Source organism: Hordeum vulgare, chromosome 1H, assembly GCF_904849725.1.
Source record: "Hordeum vulgare subsp. vulgare chromosome 1H, MorexV3_pseudomolecules_assembly, whole genome shotgun sequence".
Classification (NCBI taxonomy): Eukaryota; Viridiplantae; Streptophyta; class Magnoliopsida; order Poales; family Poaceae; genus Hordeum; species Hordeum vulgare.
In genome coordinates this window covers 258,096,930-258,121,349 of record NC_058518.1, presented here as the reverse complement: position 1 = coordinate 258,121,349, position 24,420 = coordinate 258,096,930, and positions in this window count along the sequence as shown.

Below are 24,420 nucleotides of genomic sequence, written 5' to 3'. Positions count from 1 at the left end.
AGGTGCGTCATCGGGGAAGCGAGGAGAAGCTTGCTTCTTCTTTCGAAGTTGCTTGACCTCATGCTCAGTGAGATTCTCAGGAGAAGAGAGAGGCTCGCTAGGCCTCCGAACTGCCCACATAGAGTTGAGGAAGCACATAATGAACGGAGCATACTTGGGGACCAATTTGTAGTAAACTGTGGAGTAGAGCTCCTCCCATAACCATTTGGAAGCATCAAATGTGGCCGAGTGCCAACCATCTCCCGCATAGAAACAAGCAGATCAACAGAGTAACCATGAAACTCATCTTGATTGCCCTCCTTGGACAGGAGAACATTCTGGAAAACATGATGTAGAATATTATATACCGGCAACAGGTCCTTAGAGGAGCCAGCAATCCCATGCCCGGGAATGTATAAGGGAGCAAGCTTCACCTTATCCATCGGATGAGGCCAATCGTGAGGACGAATGCCGCCCTTCCTAGCGAGACCGGTATCATCATAACCAAGAGCATTGCAGAAGGCACGCCATGAGACCTTGAAAAGCTCATCACGACATATGAAGGTAAGGGTGCGAGCATCATGAGTGCCAAATGAATGGGCTGCACATCAAAGGGACAATTGCGGAGCTGTTCGACAAGCCTCCAGCTCCGTCAATTCTGAGAATCTAGGGAGTACCTCTTTCCCCACTCTGCTTTTTTTAACTGCCGCTCCTCCAACTCTGGGAGTGAAGATGCGGAGAGGAGGACATCCGAACAGTCCTTGAGTGTCATGAGCTTGAGCAGGTCAAATTCATCACACAGAGTATAAGCTTCTCGAAAGCAGTCCATGTTGTTCTTCGAGTGCTCAATGTCAATAGTCCACTTCTTGGCAAACTTGTTTTTGTGATAGTCATAGAGCTCAGGCACGATGTGCATCTGAAGCACATTTTGGAACTCGGGGGGTGGTCCAGATGGGAACAATGGGTACCACATATGGATTCTGAAAGCGAACCTGCTCCCAATCAGCTTGCTTCCATTTATGCATTGGCTTGGCTGATTTCTGTTTTGCAGCCAAGGCTTTCACACGGTGCACGGGATTGGTAGGGATCACCATTTCCTCGTGCTCACAGTCATCCACTACCCTAAACCTGCGAGCACGCTTCTTGGTGTTCCGCCGAGGAGCAGAGCGAGAACCAGAGCCTTCTGCAGACACACACTAGAAAAACACACACAAAGAAACCTAGAAAAGATGAGAGGATTGTATGCAAAAACAAGAATACATTAGGTATGCAAAGTAAATCAAAGAAGCAGTGACATCGAAACTAGGTAGGCCGGTTGTACACGTCACACGAGCGGTTGTACCGCAGGAGCGGTTGTACCGCTAATGCATGCAGTTGTACCGTTGTTTGATGGAGACCGTTACATCCGGATTTGAGACCGATGCGAGTGATTCTAGGTACTACAACATATCTAATAGGAATCATATATAGGATCTCCTTGATACGTCTCCATCATATTTACTTTTCCAAACTCTTTTGCCCTTGTTCTGGACTCTAATTTTTTTTGAATGGAACTAACCTGGACTGACGCTGTTTTTAGCACAATTGCCTTGGTGTTGTTTATTGTGCAGAAATCAAAGTTCTCAGAACGTCCTGAAAATTTATGGGGAATATTTTTGGAAAATATGAAAAATACCTGTGCGAAGATCCACCTGAGGGGGTGGGCCAGTGGGATACAAGCCCTGCCACCGCCACCCCCTGGTGGCGGATGGCAAGCTTGTGGGGCCCATGTGGCTCTGCGCCCCCAATCACATCGCTATAAGTTCACTTTCGTCCGAGAAAAAATAAAAGAAGGAATATTTCGTTGCGTTTGCGATACGGAGGCGCCGCCACATCCTGCTCTTCATCTGGAGGGCAGATCTGGAGTCCGTTTTGGGCTCCAGAGAGGGGAAATCGTCGCTATCGTCATTATCAACCTTCTTCCCTCTCCAATTCCATGAAGCTCTTTGTCATTCGTGAGTAATCTATTCGTAGGCTCGCTGGGCGGTGATGAGTAGGATGAGATCTATCATGTAATCGAGTTAGTTTTGACGGGGATTGATCCCCAGTATCCACTATGTTCTGAGATTGATGTTGCTACTACTTTGCCATGCTTAATGCTTGTCACTAGGGCATGAGGCCATGATTTCAGATCTGAAATTATTATGTTGTCACCAATATATGTGTGTTTTAGATCTGATCTTGCAAGTTGTAGTTACCTACTATGTGTTATGACCCGGCAACCCCGGAGTGACAATAACCGGAACCACTCCCGATGATGACCATAGTTTGAGGAGTTCATGTGTTCACCAAGTGCTAATGCGTTGGTCCGGTTCTTTATTAAAAGGAGAACCTTAATATGCTGTAGTTTCCTTTTGGACCCCGCTGCCACGGGAGGGATGGACAATAGATGTCATGCAATTTCTTTTCCCTAAGCACGTATGACGACACACGGGATGCATGCCTACATCACATTGACGAACGGGAGCTAGCCACATATCTCTCTGTGTTATAACAATTGCATGATGAATATCATCCAAACAAATCACCGACCCATTGCCTACGAGTTTGTCCTACTGCTGCTGTTACTTGTCTTGCTTTGCTGCTGTTACTTGTCTTGCTGTGCTGCTACTGTTGCTACTACTGTCGCTTGCTACTGTTGCTACTTGCTACTGTTGTCAGTACTGTTGTTCCTTGCCGTTGCTATTACTCGTTACACTGTGCTACCTGCTACAATTTTGGTTCGCTGGTTGTTGACGGGAACAGACATTTTCCGTCAACGGGCAACTTCTGGCGCCATTGATACAATCGGTAGGAATAGTCTGCCGTCAACAGATCGTTCTGACACCGTTGTTATCATACTACTTTTATGTTACTACTTTGCTTGCAGATACTAATCTTTTAGGTGTGGATGAATCTGACACATTCAGCTGCTAATACTCGAGAGTATCCTCTCACCTCCTGCCTGGCGATCAAAAAATTTGGGTCGAATACTCTACCCTCGAAAACTGTTGCGATCCCACGCGCTGGTGGGCCGTCAAGAACATTCTTCTAGTTTCGATTGCCGGAGAGTGCTAGCAGCATTCTTCTGGTGCCATTGCAGGGGAAGGTTTGCTGTCACGGAATCACTCCTCCTATCAATTTTTTGTCCAAAAATGCGGGAACCTAGCAATGCCCTACGAAAAAGTAGATCCAAGGAAGAGGATCCAAAACCAAGAAGGAGGAAGGCCATTACCGTCATGGATTGGAGGAGATCAGGGAAGGGAGGGCCTCCACGGAGCGAATCTGAGGGGTGGCACCAGATCCGGGGCGCCGGAGGCACTCCGGCGTGGTGGAGACGGCAGCAGGTGATGAGAGCACCGAGGGGAGAAGTTGGGCACAAAGGGGAAACTGAGTACCCCTTCGGCCTGGTCGTCCCTTTTAAGCGCCGGTTGCTGCACATGTTGTAATGCTCCTAGGAGCGGTTGTACTGGTCGAGTACATCCTGAAAATTAGCGGTAGAACTGCTAATTCTCGCCAGTTGTACCACTGGTGGGCAACGAGGGATTAGCGATTGTACCGCTTTAGCCACCAATTGGACCGCCCTGCCTTAGTCTCCACCGCAAGGAAACAATGCGCACAATGGAAATGAGATGGTTTGAGGGGTGAGCAGGGCTTGGGACAGAGAGCAGGCAAGGGAGTATGATGGGGAAGTTCCAAGGTGATCAAGAAGAACCACATAAAAAGGAATACACACCTTGAAGAATTCCACACCTAAAACTTTAAGAGAGGCAAAAAGATGCAACGGAAAGAAAAACCAAGGGCAAAGAACTCACTGAGAGGTTGTGGTGGCCGAGGCCACCTATGTTTGAGTGAACTTGTATGGCACCGCGAAGATTTTAACCTTGGGCTCATGACCAAAACTCGTCTTTGTGAGACAAATACCATAAAAATGGCGAATGTGAAAGATTTGATTGTTTTATGAATATTAGGACGAGGGATAGTTCATTGAGAGAACTAGACTCCCCCTAAATTCATGCCTACATCTTAACAAAATATAATAATGAGAGTGGTGGGATCTGCTAGATTTCAATGTACATTGCTCAAATCAATGATATTTAGCTCATGCCTTAACTTGCGAAATCTTGCTTCATTCAAAAGCTCTGTGAAGATATCTCCAAGTTGTTCATTAGTGTTGAGGTAAATGAGGTCAATCTCCCCACGCTTGATATGCTCCCGGATGAAGTGGTGACGAATATTGATGTGCTTCGTCTTGCAATGTTGAACCGGGTTATTGGAGATTGAGATGTCACTAATATTATCACAATAAAGAGGCACTTTGTCACAAGTGACACCGTAATCCTCTAAAGTTTTCCTGATCCAAAGCAACTGAGCACAACAACTTGCAGCAGCCACATATTCAGCCTCGATGGATGAGAGAGAAACACAATTTTGTTTCTTGGAAGACCAACTTACGAGAGAGCGGCCAAGGAATTGGCAACCTCCGGAAGTTGACTTCCTATCCACACGGTCTCCCACCCAATCCGAGTCCAAATATCATGCAAGATCAAATGACGCCCCTTTGGGATACCATAAGCCAAAGCTTGGGGGTATGAGCCAAATAACGAAAGATTCGCTTGACCACCACATAGTTAATTTCCTTAGGTGTAGATTCAAATCGTGCAAAAATTCCCACACTCAACATAATATCTAGTCTAGATGCACAAACGTAAAGCAGAGATCCAGTCATAGAGCGGTATACCTTTTTATCCACGACTTTACCATTGGGATTGATATCAAGATGGCAGTTGAGAAGCATTGGAGTGTTAGCCTTGGCAAGTTTGAGATCATCCATCTTGAACCTTTTGAGCATGTCTTGAGTGTATTTTCCTTGATTGATGAAGGTTCCTTGACTTCGGATCCACGGAAAAACTTCAACTCTCCCATCATAGACATCTCAAACTCTTTAGTCATTAGAGCAGCAAATTCTTCATTAAAAGCTTTGTTAGGAGAGCCAAAGATAATATCATCAACATATAGTTGGCATATGAACAAGTTCCCCTTGACCTTCTTAGTAAAAAGAGTGGGGTTGATTTTCCCAACTTCAAATCCACGGTCATGTAACATGTTGGTAAGGTGCTCATACCACACACGTGGGGCTTGTTTAAGGCCATAGAGTGCCTCATCGAGAACATACACATGATTAGGGAACTCGGGATCCTCGAACCCCGAGGGTTTTTTGACATAAACAAACTCCTTAAGGGGACCATTAAGAAATGCACTCTTCACATCCATTTGGTATAATTTGAAGTTATAATGTGAAGCAAATGCAAGCAACATGCGAATAGATTCAAGGCGAGCGACAGGAGCAAAGGTTTCACCGTAGTCGATACCCTCGACTTGGGAGTAGCCTTGTGCTACCAATCTTGCCTTGTTCTGAGTGATGTCACCGTTCACATATTCCTTGTTCTTAAAGATCCACTTTGCCCCAATGACATTGTGGTTCTCCTTTGGTCTTGGCACCAGTCGCCACACTTTGTTGCGCTCGAAGTTGTTGAGTTCTTCATGCATGGCTTCAACCCACACCATGTCTTCGAGAGCCTCTTGTGCCTTTAGTGGTTCAATGCAAGAAACAAATGCACGATGGACACATAATTGACAACGAGTAATAATTGACGACAATGTAAGTTTCCATAGACATTCTGAAGCACATGAGAAATATTTTTGAGTGTTTTGGCATTCTTGGCAATGCATCTTTCTTGAATCTCCTCGGGGGTAGGCTGAGAAGCCTGTATGCAACGTTTGCCACCTTTTTGAGTTGGCCCTCGATCTTGAGCTTGATTTTGTTCATGTGCTTGCTCTTGATCTCGATCTTGGCCTTGATCTTGAGCATTCTCAGAGGGGTGAGCAGGATCAAGGACATCATTTGTTGTAGGACCATCTTGAGGTTGATCTTCTCCTTGATCGGGATTTTGGGGATGAGGGCCTATAGAGTGTTCTTCGGAAAGCATGTGGATCTTGCGTCCATGATGGTTCCAGGGGAGTGGAACATTGTCCTTCTCCTTTAGTCATAAGGGGTTCCTCAATGGACAGGAAGTATCCCACACCCATTCTTCTTATGGCTGGCGGGGGGATTTCATCATCTACATCACAAAGACCACTTTGCTCCACTTGGGAGCCATTATTCTCGTCAAACTCCATGTTACACGTCTCCTCAATGAGTCCAGAGGACTTGTTGAGGACACGGTAAGTGCGAGAGTTTGAAGTATAACCTTTCTGAAGAATGAAACACTTATAGCCAAACACCCGGAAGTACTTGAGTTTGGGCTTGTTGCCGGTAAGAATTTCATATGGAGTCCTGTTCAAGCCTTTGTGAATGTAGAGCTGATTGGATGTATGACATGCAGTGTTGGTGGCTTCGGCCCAAAAGTTATACAGAGATTTAAACTCCGCCATCATGGTTCTTGTCGCATCCATCAACTTCCGGTTCTTACTTTCCGCCATACCATTTTGTTGATGAGTGTAAGGAGCAGAGTATTGATGCTTGATTCCTTCATCACTTAGAAATTCATTTAGGCTGTAGTTCTTGAACTCGATGCCTGATGACCCACAAGCGTAAGCTATCTATCGTAGTCCTTTTGATAAGTAAGAGTGTCAAACCCAACGAGGAGCAGAAGGAAATGACAAGCAGTTTTTAGTAAGGTATTCTCTGCAAGCACCGAAATTATCGATAACAGATAGTTTTGTGATAAGGTGATTTGTAATGGGTAACAAGTAACAAGTGTAACTAAGGTGTAGCAAGGTGGCCCAATCCTTTTTGTAGCAAAGGACAAACCTGGACAAACTCTTATATAAAGAAAAGCGCTCCCGAGGACAGATGGGAATTTATGTCAAGCTAGTTTTCATCGTGCTCATACTATTCACGTTCGTTACTTTGATAATTTGATATGTGGGTGGATCAGTGCTTTGGTGATTCCCTTACTTGGACAAACCTCCCACATATGATTAACCTCTCTTGCAAGCATCCGCAACTACGAAATAGGAATTAAGATAAATCTAACCATAGCATTAAACATATGGATCCAAAACTGCCCCTTACGAAGCAACGCATAAACTAGGGTTTAAGCTTCTGTCACTCTAGCAACCCATCATCTACTTATTACATCCCAAGGCCTTCCTTTAGGCCCAAATAATGGTGATGTGTCATGTAGTCGATGTTCAGATGACACCACTAGAGGAAAGACAACTTATAACTTATCAAAATATCGAACGAATACCAAATTCACATGATTACTTATAACAAGACTTATCCCATGTCTTCAGGAATAAACATAACTGCTCACAAAGCATATTCATATTCATGATCAGATGAATATTAATAATCATTAAGGATCTGAACATATGATCTTCCACCAAATAAACCAACTAGCATCAACTACAAGGAGTAATTAACACTACTAGCAACCCATAGGTACCAATCTGAGGTTTTGAGACAAATATCGGGTACAAGAGATGAACTAGGGTTTGGAGAGGATATGGTGCCGATAAAGATGTTGATGGAGATTTCCCCCCTCTCGATGAGAGGATCGTTGGTGATGACGATGGCTTCGATTTCCCCTCCGGGACGGAAGTTTCTTTGGCGGAATCGCTCCGCCGGAGCTCTAGATTGGTTCTGTCGAAGTTTCGCCTCGAGACGGCGGCGTCGCGTCCCAAAATGTCTGATATGATTTTTTCGAGTTCAAAACCCTACATATAGGAGAAGATGGGCACCGGAGGCCTGCCAGGGGGCCCACAAGCCCGCAGGACGCAGACAGGGGGTAGGCCACGCCTCCTGGGCTTGTGGCCACCTGGTGGGTCACCTCCGGTATTTATTTCGCCCATTATTTTTTATGAATTCCAAAAGTGTTCTTCGTAACTTTTTAAGACTTTTGGACCTGTGTAGAATATGTCTCTCAGATTTGTTCCTTTTTCGGTCCAGAATTCCAGCTGCCAGCATTCTCCCTCTTCATGTAAATCTTGTAAAATAAGAGAGAAAAGGCATAAGTATTGTACCATAATGTGTAATAACAACCCATAATGCAATAAATATTGATATCGAAGTATGATGCAAAATGGACGTATCAACTCCCCCAAGCTTAGACCTCACTTGTCCTCAATCGAAAGCCGAGATCAATAAATATGCCCACATATTTAGAGATAGAGGTGTCGATAAAATAAAATACGGACTTGCAGGCATCATGATTTTCTTTAGAACAAAAACATTTATTGACATAGAATATCTTATACTGAAGTAACAATTCATTCACAAGGTAAAGTATGAATCGGGTACTCTATTGAGAACTAACAAAGTATGATTTCATTCATTGAATAAATTCAAATTTATCGCAACATAGAAAAGAGTCAATATAAGAGCTTGTAAAGCAAATCCACAGTCAATCATCTTATAGTCTTTCATAATTGCTAACATTCACGCGATACCTATGAGGTCGAGGCTTCAATCGAACACAGAGAAAGATAGGGGCTTTTAGTTTTGCCTCCCAACTATTTACCTCAAGGGTAATGTCAACAATAATAACACAGGATCACCCACATCCGAGTGGATATATTTGTCTAGATCATTCCCCAACAGATGATGCTTGCCAAAAGATAAAGGCGAAATAAAGGAAATGGTGAAGATCACCACGACTCTTGCATAAAGGTAAATACTAAAAAGTAAAAGTAAAAGATAGTACCTTTGTAGAGGGAAGAAGAGGTTGTCATGCACTTTTTATAGTTGGATGCACAACCTGTTAATGCAAAAGAACGTCACTTTATATTGCCCCTTGTGATAAATAACTTTATTATGCAGTCCGTCGCTTTTATGTCTTCTATATCACTAGTTCATATAAAGTTTATTTTCCTCAGACTAATGAACTACACATATTTAAGGAGCAATTTTTATTACTTGCACCGATGACAACTTACTTGAAGGATCTTACTCAATCCATCGGTAGGTATGGTGGATTCTCAAGGCAAAACTGGGTTAAAGGTTTTTCGATGCACAAGTAGTATCTCTACTTGGTGTAGGAGTTTCTTTTGGCTAATATGAGGTGGAAGCAAGCGACACATGTTGAAGGATCTATAACCACATAACTTCTATTCGTAAATAAGCAAACATAAGTCATTATGTTGTCTTCCTTGTCCAACATCAACCTTTTGGCATATGATATTTTAATGAGTGCTCACAATCACAAAAGATGTCTAAGATAATATATTTATATGTGAACCTCTCTTTCTTTATTACTTCCTTTTAATTGCAACAATGACCAATAGCTTTGTTTGTCAACTCACAACAAATTTCAGTCAACGTACTTTTTATATGTGAAGTCATCACTCCCCATAATATCATTATGTATGCTCTATTGCTTTTACTCTATACTTCTTTCTATTTATCTTTCTCATGATCATATCAAGCAAGTAAAAAACTCAATTCAAAACTACTATTTATTATATAACTCTCAGACTTGCTTACATAGGGGGAACAAAAAAGAAAAAATCAAAACTAGATCATACTAAAACTTTATTCTACTAGATCAAGATATTAGTAAAAAGATTGTACGAAGAAATAAAAACAAAAATAGTAAAAAGGTGTGACGATGATACGATATCAGGGCACCTCCCCCAAGCTTAGCACAAGCCAAGGGGAGTGCACATACCCATGTGTTTAGTTGTCTTCCTTCGGAGGTGGTGATTTCGGAGTTGCTGGTGAGGTTGAAAGCTTATCGAGTTTCCACTTAAGCATGAAATTTTGTTCCCTCAGATTGTCTACTTCTAGCTCGAGCCTTAATATCCTTTGACTTAATTCACCCTTGCTCTCGTGTAGAAAACGAGAAGGGTAAATAACACCTTGGGTTTTCTCCTTGTATTTGGGAGGATCGACTTCTTGAACTCCACATGCATATCATCGGGTTGAGGCAAGGGAATCTCCTCTTCATCTGACTCTCTTCCACATACTTGTATGTATCACGTTCCTCCTCCGAGCACAATCCATAGGGATTTACGTCCCCGTAGAGCTTGGGATTGGCAAGATAGTGTGATAAATAACTCTCCCCATCGGAATCTTGGGACGACATCTTACTCTAAATTTGCTGCAAAAACAGCTCAAAACGAAAACATGAGATATTGTCGAGATACATAGGTCAAAACCTTCGGGAGATTATATAATGAATTTTTGCCGACCCAAAGGAGTCTTCCACAAGAAAACAGAGTCCAGAGGGTGCATGGGGTGCCCACAAGCCTGTAGAGTGTGACCAGGGGGTAGGCCGCGCCCCCCCCCCCCCGGGCTTGTCGCCTCCTCGTGCACGCTTCAGACTGCTTTAAATTTTCTCATTTTTTAATTATTCCAAATCTCGTAAAAACTGCCATTGAAAACGGTTTGGAGTCGGTTTTCTTACCGTAGCACATACCTATTCCTTTTCGGGGTCTGAGGCGTTCTGATAGGTCTCCTTAATTGTCGGGACCCCGATCCTAAGCCATAGGAATCCAGCCTATAACACATCACATCCCTTTGCGGTCTCACGCACAGTTAACCCCACGGCTGCTGCCTTACCTTAGGCGGGACCGTTTGCGCCTTTTGACTCGCGTATGCAATTGTGTCGCTAGCATTCCGATGTCAAAGAACCCGGGTCGACATGTCTAGTCATAAACCCAAGTGGCAGTACCGTACAGGGACATGCATACAAGACCCAGCAAAGCAGGTGTCGGTCATCAGCGAGTGTAGACGAGTCGTAGCAAGCTACAAGGACTCCATTACACCGTGTGACATTTCCCCAAAGGGACTGACACAACAGCTAAGAAGGAGACATGCCGGTCAACCAATGTGTCCGGAGCAGTAGCAAAATACCATGGCTCGGTGGAAACACAAAGGGGCATTTCCCCGTAAAGAGTGCTACTAAGGCATACAACTAGGTGTTCGAACCCCATACATATCAAGTAAAACACACGTACGCATGGTATACCCGATATGCATAGATACATCGATGGCATCACAACATAACCATAAACATACAAACTTTATTTAGAAGGCTCGGAAGAGCCTCACACATAATATTACACAGATAGGGGTCTCACGACCCATCATCGCAAGTCATTCAGCAAGTCTTACAAGACAGCGGAAGATTAAAACTGTCTGAGTACAGACAGATGGAAAGGTAAAATGCACATGGCCTGACTATCTACAGACCCAACCTAGGGCCAGATCGTAGCTGGGACACCAGCTACTCGTTGTCATCAACGTCTAGATAGAACCCACCATTAGGGTCTTTAACATCCTTTGCAACAATTTATTAAGCAAACGTGAGTAGAAAAGTACTCAGCAAGACTTTAGAATAAATCTATCTACTCATGCAAATGTATCAACAACGGGTTGTGGGGTTTCAAGCAGAAAGCCAGCTTTGACTCTTGTCTAGACAAAACTACATTTTTAAATAGTTTTGACAACTTCGTTTTCTCGCACACGAGTCCACTAACTCCACAACAATACACCATCATGGAATCATTCCCGTCCTCCTAAGGAAATGCCATCCATGACACTCACACTTATCTTGATACTTTTATGAGTAGCCATTAAAGTTATCTATGAACAACATATGTCTCCAAGTAGTCCATATCCGCGGACGCGGCTATTCGAATAGATCATAACCCTACAGGGGTGTACTTCTTCACACCAGCTCTCGCCACTTATCGCTATGTGCACATCATGCACCTCGGCAACCTTCAAGCGGAAGCCCAGCGAGGGAGTCGGCCACGACCGTTAACCACATTAGTACCTAGTCCAGGTTTATCGCCTATTTGAGGGTAACCCGCACGGAAGTCTGGCCGAGGTTTCCGCCACGGCCCCAAACAATGTGCGCAGGGTTCCCAAGCCCACCATCCGGGTGCCACTTGGTACACCGTGCCACTGCCTACCTCATCATAGCCCACCTCTAAGGTCAGCACTATGCACGGCCTCCAGCATGACTATAAACACCATAAACTACTTGTGACTCCTGGATCGAGTACTAGACAATTAATAAGTTGAGCGAGGTCATATTTCAGGGCCCAACATGTGATAGTATCTTGTCTTGGATGACATACACGGAACTCAGTTCCTAAGGGCGGTTCCAATGAAACAACCCGCCATGTACTCCTACATAGCCTTTCACCGGTACCTTTACCAAATCAGGTTCAACACACAACCTTTCACGATCCTGTTCATCACCTAGATGACAGACCAAACACAACTCTAAGCATAGCATGCATAGAAGAATAAGACACATCATGGCTCAAGCATCTACTAGGTATGCTAGGTTGCAAGGTTTAGCTAATTACCGTGACAAGAACAAGTCATGCAAAGGAATGGGTTCAACAAACATGGTAAAAGCATTTGAAGCATTTTGACCTAATGCAATAAATAAGAGCAGGAGCGAGAACATGGGATTTATCGGGATGATAAAAATTGTTGCTTGCCTTGTTGCTCAGCAGAGGGGTGATATCCGTCAGTCGGATATTTAGTCGTATCCGGAGGGTCAGGGCCTACCGAATAACAACATACAATTAATAACAACCATATGCAACAACCATGATGCATGCACATGGCATGAAATGAAAGGTGATATAATTCAATGTGGTTGGTGAAACCTTAGTTTGCATCTGGTTTGAAATCCAAATTCAAATATCATTTGAAATGGCATATCTATCTTAAGCATTTAATTGATTTGACCTGATGCTGTTTCATAACTTTGTTTTTCATGCATGAAAGTAGCACCATTGTGTTCATTGAATTGTTCTGATCAATTTTTATATATTATTTGTTTGATTTGGAGTTATATTCAAATTTCTATGAATTTCCAAAGTTTTGCAATTATTCTGGAATTATTTTAAAACCGGAATTAGATTTATTGCATCAGCATGACATCAGCAGGTCAGCACGCCGTTGAAAGTCAAACCTGACCAGTGGGACCCATTTTTGCGCAAACCAATGGCTGAAGTGGCTGGAGATGACGCAGACGACGAGCCCAGCGGCTGCCGGAGTTCGGGCTATGACGAGGTCCTCAAATCCGGGTGCAAAACGTGCGGGGTTGGGCTCCTAACACATCTACGCGATGCACTGAGGCTGCTGGTGGCCTCAAAATGACCAGCCGATCACGAGAGAGCTACAGGCGACGAGCTCCCACGGCGGATCTCGTCGGGCTCCAGTGGAATCGGGGCCTAGAGCACGGGATCGAAGGGGAAAATGAGGGGGAAAGCACCCTGGGCTCACGGGGAGTGCAGAGGCGACGAGAGCAGGCTCGGGGACGGCCTGAGGTGGGAGAACGGTGGTGGTGAACGTCGGCGATCCGAGGAGGAAGATGACGGCAACACGGCGTCTCAGGGGTTCTCGACGTCGAGCAGCTAGCTGGAGAGCTTCAGGAGACCATGGCGATGGTATTGCGCAGCTTAGGTGAGAGGGAGAGGGGCTGGAGCGACGGCGAGCTCGAGCTCGGCTCGGGCTCTAATGGCGGCCGAGAGAGGAGAGAGCTGGGGGAGGAACGAGGCGAGGAGGAGCTCTGGGACAGCTACGGGAGGCTTATCCCCTCCTTGCCAGCGCGAAGCGGCGGCCAGGCAGGCACGCAGGTGCGTGGCCGCGCTGGAGGGAGCGGCGGCCACCTCCTGCTGCTCGCTGGCACGGGGAAGACGACAGGCAGGAGCTGGGCCGGGCCAGGTGAGCGACAGGTAATGTATTTTCTATTTCTTTTCATTTATGTTTTCTGTTAAAGCATTTCCGTCCTTGTTTCATTTTATTTTTGGCTCCAAACTATTCCTAAAATAGTTTGAAACATGCTGGGGTGTTATTCGGAATATTTCCAAACACATATAAAGTTTTCAACATTTTTGGAAACTTTGGATTATTTGAAATCAATTATATAGTTGATTTCAGTAACTTCTAAATTTAAAATAAAATGGCAAAAGCATTTTGAAAATATATTTCACCCCTGATATTTTGTTTTCAACATTTATCAGAAATGATGAACATTTCTAATGGCCATTTTGGATTCTTTAATTTGCCACCAAATTTGAATATCAGAAAAGGACCGATGTAATGAGGAGCCAACTTGCCCTTGATACCGAAACGATGGGTACCCTTCAAAGGTGTAACCCGAAGGTAAGCGTTCTCGTCAACTTCAAAGGTCACAACCTTATGATGACGATCATATTGGCTCATTTGACGAGACTGGGCTGTTTTCAAATTTTTCATGAATAATGCGAACTTCCTCTTCTGCTTCCTGGATCATATCCGGACCAAAGAGTTGCCTCTCTCCGGTTTCTAACCAATTAAGAGGTGTTCGACATCTTCGTCCATAGAGAACTTCAAAAGGGGCTTGGCCCAAGCTTGATTGATAACTATTGTTATAAGCAAATTCGGCGAATGGAAGGCACTTCTCCCAATTCATACCGAACAATATAACACAAGCTTGGAGCATATCTTCTAGGATTTGATTCACTCTTTCTACTTGACCACTTGATTGAGGATGGAAAGCAGTGCTAAAAGATAGGTGAGTCCCCATGGCATTATGAAAACTCTCCCAGAAGCGAGAAGTAAAGAAACTTCCACGGTCTGAGTTAATCTCTAGACGAACACCATGAAGAGACACTATTCAAGAGATAAATAGCTCTGCTAGCTGGCTAGCTGTTATACTCTCACGAACTAGAAGAAAATGAGCTACTTTGGAAAGATGGCCAATGACCACAAAGATAACATTATTTCCTTTCTTGGTCTTGGGAAATCCAGTGATGAAATCCATACTGACTTTATCCCATTTCCATTCAGGAATAGCTAAAGGTTGAAGGGTGCCAGCAGGCCTTTGATGTTCTGCCTTAACTCGATGACAAACGTTGCAGTTAGCACCCACCAAAACCTCTGGCGTAGGTCCTGATACATCTTAGTGTTGGGTAACGTAGCATAAATTCAAAAAAAATTCCAATGCCATATTCAGATCTTCCTATGAAGAGACCAGCAACAAGAGAGGGATGAGTGCATCTTCATACCTTCGAAGATCGCTAAGCGGAAGTGTTGCTAAAACACGGTTGATGGAGTCGTACTCGCGGCGATTTAGATCGCGGTGTGATTCCGATCTAGTGCCGAACCATGGCACCTCTGCGTTCAACACACGTGCAGCCTGGTGACGTCTCCCGCACCTTGATACAACAAGGAGGAGGGAGAGGTTGGGGAAGATCTCCAGCAGCACGATGGCGTGGTGTCGATGGAGAGACAAGGTCTCCCGGCAGGGCTTCGCCAAGCACCGTGGGAGGAGGAGGAAGGACGGGAGCAGGGCTGCGCCGAGGGAGAGAAGAAACGGTGTGCAAAACAACCCCAAACCCCTCTCTATATATAGGAGGAGGTGAGGGGGGGGGGGGTGCCACCCCTAGGGTTCCCACCCTAGGTGGTGTGGAAGCCCCCCCAGATGGGAGGTGCGGCGACCAGGGCATGGGGAGGAGGTGGCGCACCCCTAGGTGGGCCTTAGGCCCACCAGCGCCTAGGGTTTTCCCCCTCTCAACCTCCTGCGCCTTGGGCCCCTTTGTGGGAGGCGCACCAGCCCACTTTGGCCGGTTTCCCTCCACCTTTTGGCCCATGCTACCTCTTGGAGCTGGTGGCCCCTCCCGGTGGACCCCCGAGACCATTTCCGGTGGTCCCGGTACGCTACGGTGACGCCCGAAACATTTCCGGTGTCCAAAACCATCCATCATATATATCAATATTTACCTCCGGACCATTCCGGAGCTCCTCATGACGTGCGGGATCTCATCCGGGACTCCAAACAACTTTCGGTAACCTCGTATAACATTTCCCTATAACCCTAGCGTCATCGAACCTTAAGTGTGTAGACCCTGCGGGTTCGGGAAGCATGTAGACATGACCGAGACGCTCTCCGTCCAATAACCATCAGCGGGATCTGGATACCCATGGTGGATCCCACACGTTCCACGATTATCTCATCGGATGAACCACGATGTCAAGAATTCAATCAATCCCGTATACAATTCCCTTTGTCTGTCGGTATAGAACTTGCCCGAGATTCGATCGTCGGTATACCTATACCTTGTTCAATCTCGTTACCGCTAAGTCTCTTTACTCGTTCCGTAGCATTTTATCTTGTGACTAACTCCTTAGTCACATTGAGCTCACGATGATGTTCTACCGAGTGGGCCCAGAGATACCTCTCCGTCACACGGAGTGACAAATCCCGATCTCGATTCGTACCAGCCCAACAGACACTTTCGGAGGTACCCGTAGTGCACCTTTATAGTCACCCAGTTACGTTGTGACATTTGATACACCCAAAGCACTCCTACGGTATCCGGGAGTTGCACAATCTCACGGTCAAAGGAAAATACACTTGACATTAGAAAAGCTTTAGCATACGAACAATACGATCTAGTGCTATGCTTAGGATTGCGTCTTGTCCATCACATCATTCTCCCAATGATGTGATCCCGTTATCAATGACATCTGATGCCCATGATCAGGAAACCATGATCATCTATTGATTAACAAGCTAGCCAACTAGAGGCTTGCTAGGGACACATTGTGATCTATTTATTCACACATGTATTACTGTTTCCTGTTAATACAGTTATAACATGAACAATAGACGATTATCATTCCAACAGTCTCCCACTTGCACTAGAGTCAATAATCTAGTTACATTGTGATGTATCGAACACCCATAGCATTATGGTGTTGATCATGTTTTGCTCGAGGAAGAGGTTTAGTCAACGGGTCTGCAACATTCAGATCCGTGTGTACTTTACAAATATCTATTACTCCACTCTGGACATGGTCCTAGATGGAGTTGTAGCGGCGTTTGATGTGCTTGGTCTTCCAGTGAAACCTGGATTCCTTGGCTATGGCAATGGCCCCAGTGTTATCACAGAAGAGTGTCATTGGACCCGACGCGTTTGGAACCACTCCAAGGTCGGTGATGAGCTCCTTCATACAAATTCCTTCATGAGTCGCTTCTGAAGCAGCTATGTACTCCGCTTCACATGTAGATGCTGCCACGACTTCTTGCTTGGTGCTGCACCAGCTCACTGCCCCACCATTCAAAACATACAGTATCCGGTCTATGACTTAGAGTCATCCGGATCTGTGTCGAAGGTAGCATCAACGTAACCCTTTACGACGAGCTCTTCGTCACCTCCATAAACAAGAAACATCTCCTTAGTCCTCTCGAGGTACTTAATGATATTCTTGACTATTGTCCAGTGTTCCATACCGGGATCACTTTGGTATCTCCCTACCAAACTTATGGCAACGTTTATATCAGGTCTGGTACACACCATGGCATACATTAGAGAGCCTACGACTGAAGCGTGGGGGACAATACTCATCTTCTCTCTATCTACTGCCGTGGTCGCTGACTGAGTCTTACTCAGTCTCACACCTTGTAAAACTGGAAAGAACCCCTTCTTTGAGTTTTCCGTATTGAACTTCTTCAATATCTTGTCAAGGTATGTACTTTGCGAAAGACCTATGAGGCGTCTCGATCTATCTCTATAGATCTTGATGCCTAATATGTATGCAGCTTCTCCAAGGTACTTCATTGAAAAACTCTAGTTCAAATAGGCCTTTATGCTCTCCAACATGAATATGTCATGCACATACAGTACGAGGAAAGCTACAGAGCTCCCACTCACTTTCTTGTACACACATGCTTCTCCATAAACCTGTATGAACCCAAACGCTTTAATCACCTCATTAATGCGAATGTTCCAACTCCGAGATGCTTGCACCAGCCCATAGATGGAGCGCTGGAGCTTGCACACTTCGTTAGAACCCTTAGGGTCGACAAAACGTTCTGGTTGCATCATATACAACTCTTCCTTAAGATTCCGTGAAGGAACGCTGTATTGACGTCCATTTGCCAAATTTCATAATCATAAAAGGTGGCAATTGCTAACATGATTTAGACTGACTTCAGCTTCGCTACGGGAGAGAAAGTCTCTTCGTAGTCAACTCCTTGAATTTGTCGAAAACCCTTTGCGACAAGTCGAGCTTTATAAACGGTCACATTACCGTTTGCATCAGTCTTCTTCTTGAAGATCCATTTATTTTCTATGGCTCGCCAATCATCGGGCAAGTCCACCAAAGTCCATACTTTGTTCTCATACATGGATCCTTTCTCGGATTTCATAGCCGCAAGCCATTTGTTGGAATCAGGGCCCGCCATTGCTTCTTCATAGTTTGAAGGTTCACCGTTGTCTAACAACATGATTTCCATCACAGGGTTGTCGTACCACTCTGGTGCGGAGCGTACCCTTGTGGACCTTTGCGGTTCAGTAGAAACTTGATCCAAAGCTTCATGATCATCATCGTTAACTTCCTCTTCAGTTGGCGTAGGCGCCGCAAGAACAATTTCCTGCGCTGCGCTACTCTCCAGTTCGAGAGGGGGTGTAATTACCTCATCAGGTTCTACTTTCCTCCCACTTACTTCTTTCGAGAGAAACTCTTTCTCTAGAAAGGATCCGTTCTTGGCAACAAAGGTTTTACCTTCGGATCTAAGATAGAAGGTATACCCAATAGTTTCCTTAGGGTATCCTATGAATACGCATTTCTCCGCTTTGGGTTCGAGCTTCTCTGGTTGAAGTTTCTTCACATAAGCATCGCAGCCCCAAACTTTAAGAAACGACGGCCTAGGTTTCTTGCCAAACCATAGTTCATACAATGTCATCTCAACGGATTTAGACGGTGCCCTATTTAAAGTGAATGCTGTAGTTTCTAATGCGTATCCCCAAAATGATAGCGGTAAGTCGGTAAGAGACATCATAGATCGTACCATATCTAATAAAGTGCGATTACGACGTTCAGACACTCCGTTGCGTTGCGGTGTGCCAGGCGGCGTCTGTTGTGAAACGATTCCACACTTCCTTAGGTGTGTGCCAAACTCGTGACTCAAATATTCTCATCCACGATCAGATCGTAGACACTTAATTTTTCTGTCACGTTGATTCTCAACCTCACTCTAAAATTCCTTTAACTTTTCAAACATCTCAGATTTGTGCTTCATCAAGTAGATATACCCATACCTACTCAAATCATCGGTGAGAGTGAGAACATAACGGTAGCCACCGCGAGCTTCAACGTTCATTGGACCACACACATCAGTATGTATTATTTCCAATAAGTCGGTCGCTCTCTCCATTATTCCGGAGAATGGAGTCTTAGTCATCTTGCCCATGAGGCACGGTTCGCATGTGTCAAATGATTTAAAGTCAAGAGACTCTAATAGTCCATCAGTATGGAGCTTCTTCATGCGCTTAACACCGATATGACCAAGGCAGCAGTGCCACAAGTATGTAGGACTATCATTATCAACTTTACATCTTTTGGTACTCACACTATGAATATGTGAAACATCAAGATTGAGATTCATCAAGAATAAACCATTCACCAGCGGAGCATGACCATAAAACATATCACTCATATAAATAGAACAACCATTATTCTCTGACTTAAATGAGTAGCCGTCTCGCATTAAGCAAGACCCTGATACAATATTCATGCTCAAAGCTGGTACTAAATAACAATTATTAAGGTTTAAAACTAATCCTGACGGTAGATGTAGAGGTAGCGTGCCGACGGCGATCACATCGGACTTGGAGCCATTCCCGACGCGCATCGTCACCTTGTCCTGGGCCAGTCTCCGCTTATTCCACAGTTCCTGGTTTGAGTTGCAAATGTGAGCAACAACACCGGTATCAAATACCCAGGAGCTATTACGAGCCCTGGTAAGGTACACATCAATAACATGTATATCATATATACCTTTAACGTTGCCGGCCTTCTTGTCCGCTAAGTACTTGGGGCAGTTTCGCTTCCAATGAACTTTTCCCTTGCAATAGAAGCATTGTGTCTCATGCTTGGGTCCATTCTTTTTCTTCTTCCCGGCATCTGGCTTACTGGGCGCGGCAATGGCTTTGCCGTCTTTCTTGAAGTTCTTCTTACCCTTGCCTTTCTTGAAACTGGTGGTCTTGTTGACCATCAACACTTGATGCTCTTTCTTGATTTCTACTTCTGCAGACTTGAGCATCGAGTACAACTCGGGAATGGTTTTCTCCATCCCTTGCATGTTGTAGTTCAGCACAAAACCTTTGTAGCTTGGTGGGAGAGACTAGAGGATTCTGTCAATTATAGCATCATCCGGAAGTTCGACTCCAAGTGAATTCAGACCACCGTGTAACCCATACATTTTGAGTATGCGCTCACTGACAAAACTGTTCTCCTCCATCTTACAGATAAAGAACTTGTCGGAGACTTCACATCTCTCGACACGGGCATGAGCTTGAAAAACTAGTTTTAGCTCTTGGAACATCTCATATGCACCGTGTTGCTCAAAACGCCTTTGGAGCCCCGTTTCCAAACTGTATAACATGCCACACCTAACCAGAGAGTAGTCATCACTCCGCGTTTGCCAGACGTTCAGAATGTCCTAGGCTGCTGCGGGAGCAGGATGGTCACCTAGCGGCGCATCAAGGACATAAGCCTTTTTAGCTGCTTCAAGGATGAGCTTCAAGTTGCGAACCCAATCCGCATAGTTGCTACCATCATCTTTCAACTTGTTTTTCTCTAGGAATGCGTTGAAATTGAGGTTGACGTTGGCCATCTACAATATTTATAAAGACAACTTTTAGACTAAGTTCATGACAATTTAGTTCATTTAATCAAATTAAGTATGAACTCCCAGTTAAATCGACATCCCTCTAGTCATCTAAGTGATACATGATCCATGTTGACTAACCCGTGTCCGATCATCACGTGAGACGGACTAGTCGTCATGGTGAGCAACTTCATGCTGATCGTATTCAACCATACGACTCATGTTCGACCTTTCGGTATCTTGTATTCGAGGTCATGTCTGTACATGCTAAGCTCGTTGAGTCAACCTAAGTGTTTTGCGTGTGTAAATCTGGCTTACACCCGTTGTATGCGAACGTTAGAATCTATCACACCCGATCTTCACGTGGTGCTTCGAGACAACAATTCTTCGCAACGGTGCACACTTAGGGGAATACGTTCTCGAAATTTTAAGAGGGATCATCTTATTATTCTACCGCCGTTCTAAGCAATAAGATGAAAACATGATAAACCTCACATGCAATCATATAGTGACATGATATGGCCATTATCATCTTTGCTATTTCGATATCCATCTTCAGGCATCGCATGATCATCATTGTCACCGGCGTGACACCATGATCTCCATCATCATGATCTCCATCATGGTGTCTCCGTGAAGTCGTCACGCCAACTACTACTATCACTACTACTATAGCTAACCGTTAGCAATGAAGTAAAAGTAGAAAACACTTGATGTTGCATCTCATACAATAAATTAAGACAAATCCTATGGCTCCTGCTGGTTGTCATACTCATTGCCATGCAAGTCGTGAATCCTTTTACAATAACATGATCATCTCATACATCACACATGCAACATCACAACTTTGGCCATATCACATCACATGTCAAATCCTACAAAAACAAGTTAGACGTCCTCTAATTGTTGTTGCATGTTTTACGTGGCTGATTTGGGTTTCTAGCAAGAATGCCTTATTACCTACGTGACAGCCACAACAATGATATGCCAAAGCTATCTACCCTTCATAATGACCCTTTCCATCAAATCCAATCCTACTAGAGTGGGAGAGACAGACACCCGCTAGCCACCTTTATGCACGGTGTGCAGGTCTGTCGGTGGAACCAGTCTCACGTAAGCGTACGTGTAAGGTCGGTCCGGGCCGCTTCATCCCACAATACTGCCAGAAATGAATAAGACTAGTAGCGGCAAGCAATTGACAAATCATCGCCCACAACCTTTTGTGTTCTACTCGTGCATAGAATCTACGCATGGAAAACCTGGCTCTGATACCACTGTTAGGTAACGTAGCATAAATTCAAAAATTTCCCTACGCCATATTCAGATTTTCCTATGGAGAGACCAGCAACGAGAGAGGGGTGAGTGCATCTTCATACCTTTCAAGATCGCTAAGTGGAAGCGTTGCTAGAATGCGGTTGATGGAGTCGTACTCGCGCGATTCATATCGCGGTGTGATTCCGATCTAGTGCCGAACCACGGCAGCTCCGCGTTCAACACACGTGCAGCCCGGTGACGTCTCCCGCACCTTGATCCAACAAGGAGGAGGGAGAGGTTGGGAAGATCTCCGGCAGCACGACGACATGGTGTCGATGGAGATACGAGGTCTCCCGGCAGGGCTTCGCCAAGCACCGTGGGAGGAGGAGGAAGGAGGGGAGCAGGGTTGCGCCGAGGGAGAGAAGAAACGGTGTGCAAAATAGCCCCAAACCCCTCTCTATATATAGGAGGAGGGGAGGGGGGTGCCACTCCTAGGGTTCCCCCTAGGTGGAGCGGCAGCCCCCCCAGATGGGAGGTGCGGCGGCCACGGCAGGGGAGGGGGTGGTGCACCCCTAGGTGGGCCTTAGGCCCACCAGCGCCTAGGGTTTCCCCCCCTCTCCACCTCCTCCGCCTTGGGCCCCTTTGTGGGAGGCGCACCAGCCCACTTTGGGCTGGTTTACCTCCACCTTTTGGCCCGTGCTACCTCTTGGTGCGGGTGGCCCCTCCCGGTGGACCCCCGAGACCATTTCCGGTGGTCCCGGTACGCTACCGGTGACGCCCGAAACATTTCCGGTGTCCAAAACCATCCATCCTATATATCAATCTTTACCTCCGGACCATTTCGGAACTCCTCGTGACATCCGGGATCTCATCCGGGACTCCGAACAACTTTCGGTAACCTCGTATAACATTTCCCTATAACCCTAGCGTCATCGAACCTTAAGTGTGTAGACCCTACGGGTTCGGGAAGCATGCAGACATGACCGAGACGCTCTCCGACCAATAGCCATCAGCGGGATCTGGATACCCATGGTGGCTCCCACACGTTCCACGATGATCTCATTGGATGAACCACGATGTCAAGGATTCAATCAATCCCATATACAATTCCCTTTTCTGTCGGTATAGAACTTTCCCGAGATTCGATCGTTGGTATACCTATACCTTGTTCAATCTCATTACCGGTAAGTCTCTTTACTCATTCCGTAGCATGTCATCCTGTGACTAACTCCTTAGTCACATTGAGCTCATGATGATGTTCTACCGAGTGGGCCCAGAGATACCTCTCCGTCACACGGAGTGACAAATCCCGATCTCGATTCGTACCAACCCAACAGACACTTTCAGAGGTACCCGTAGTGCACCTTTATAGTCACTCAGTTACGTTGTGACATTTGATACAACCAAAGCACTCCTACGGTATCCGGGAGTTGCACAATCTCACGGTCAAAGGAAAAGATACTAGACATTAGAAAAGCTTTAGCATACAAACAATACGATCTAGTGCTATGCTTAGGATTGGGTCTTGTCCATCAAATCATTCTCCCAATGATGTGATCCCGTTATCAATGACATCTAATGCCCATGATCAGGAAACCATGATCATCTATTGATTAAAGAGCTAGCCAACTAGAGGCTTGCTAGGGACACATTGTGATCTATTTATTCACACATGTATTACTGTTTCCTGTTAATACAATTATAGCATGAACAATAGACGATTATCATGAACAAGGAAATATGATAATAACCATTTTATTATTGCCTCTAGGGCATATTTCCAACACTTAGTACTACCAGGATGAATAGTGAGAGGAGAATCATGAGCCTCCTTAAGGATCAACTGCCTTAGATGTGGATTCTTAGGAACCACTAGACGATTCTGGAGGAACACAACATCTTGATCATTCATGGAGAATTCCTTAGCGTTTCTGCTTATAATATTCTCCTTGATCCGTGATATACCCTTATCACGCTTTTGGCCAGCTATGATCTGATCCCTAAGAGTAGGTTTCGCCACCAGGTTAGAAAGGAATCCTTGAGGAACAATGTGAAGATTTAACTTCCGAAATTCCTCATAGAGATGTGGTTGACCTCGTTGTAACATCAGATTGTTACAATAAGACTTACGACTTAGTGCATCAACCATAATATTGGCCTTCCCCGGGGTGTAAGTTATCCCTAAGTCGTAATCTGTGATCAACTCAACCCACCGTCTTTGCCTGAGATTCAAATCCAGCTGGGTGAAGATATATTTCATACTTTGGTGATCAGTGAATATTTTGCAACGATTACCAAGAAGGTAATGTCGCCAGGTTTTAAGTGCATGGACTACAGCTGCAAGCTCAAGATCATGTGTGGGATAATTATCCTCATGTGGACGCAACTGTCGAGATGCGTATGCAATCACATGACGATCCTGGATGAGAATGCAACCTAATCCTTGTCGCGAGGCGTCGCAATAGATAACAAAGTCCTTAGAAAAATCTGGTGGTAGCAACACAGGTGCGGAAGTTAGGCGTCTTTTCAGTTCCTG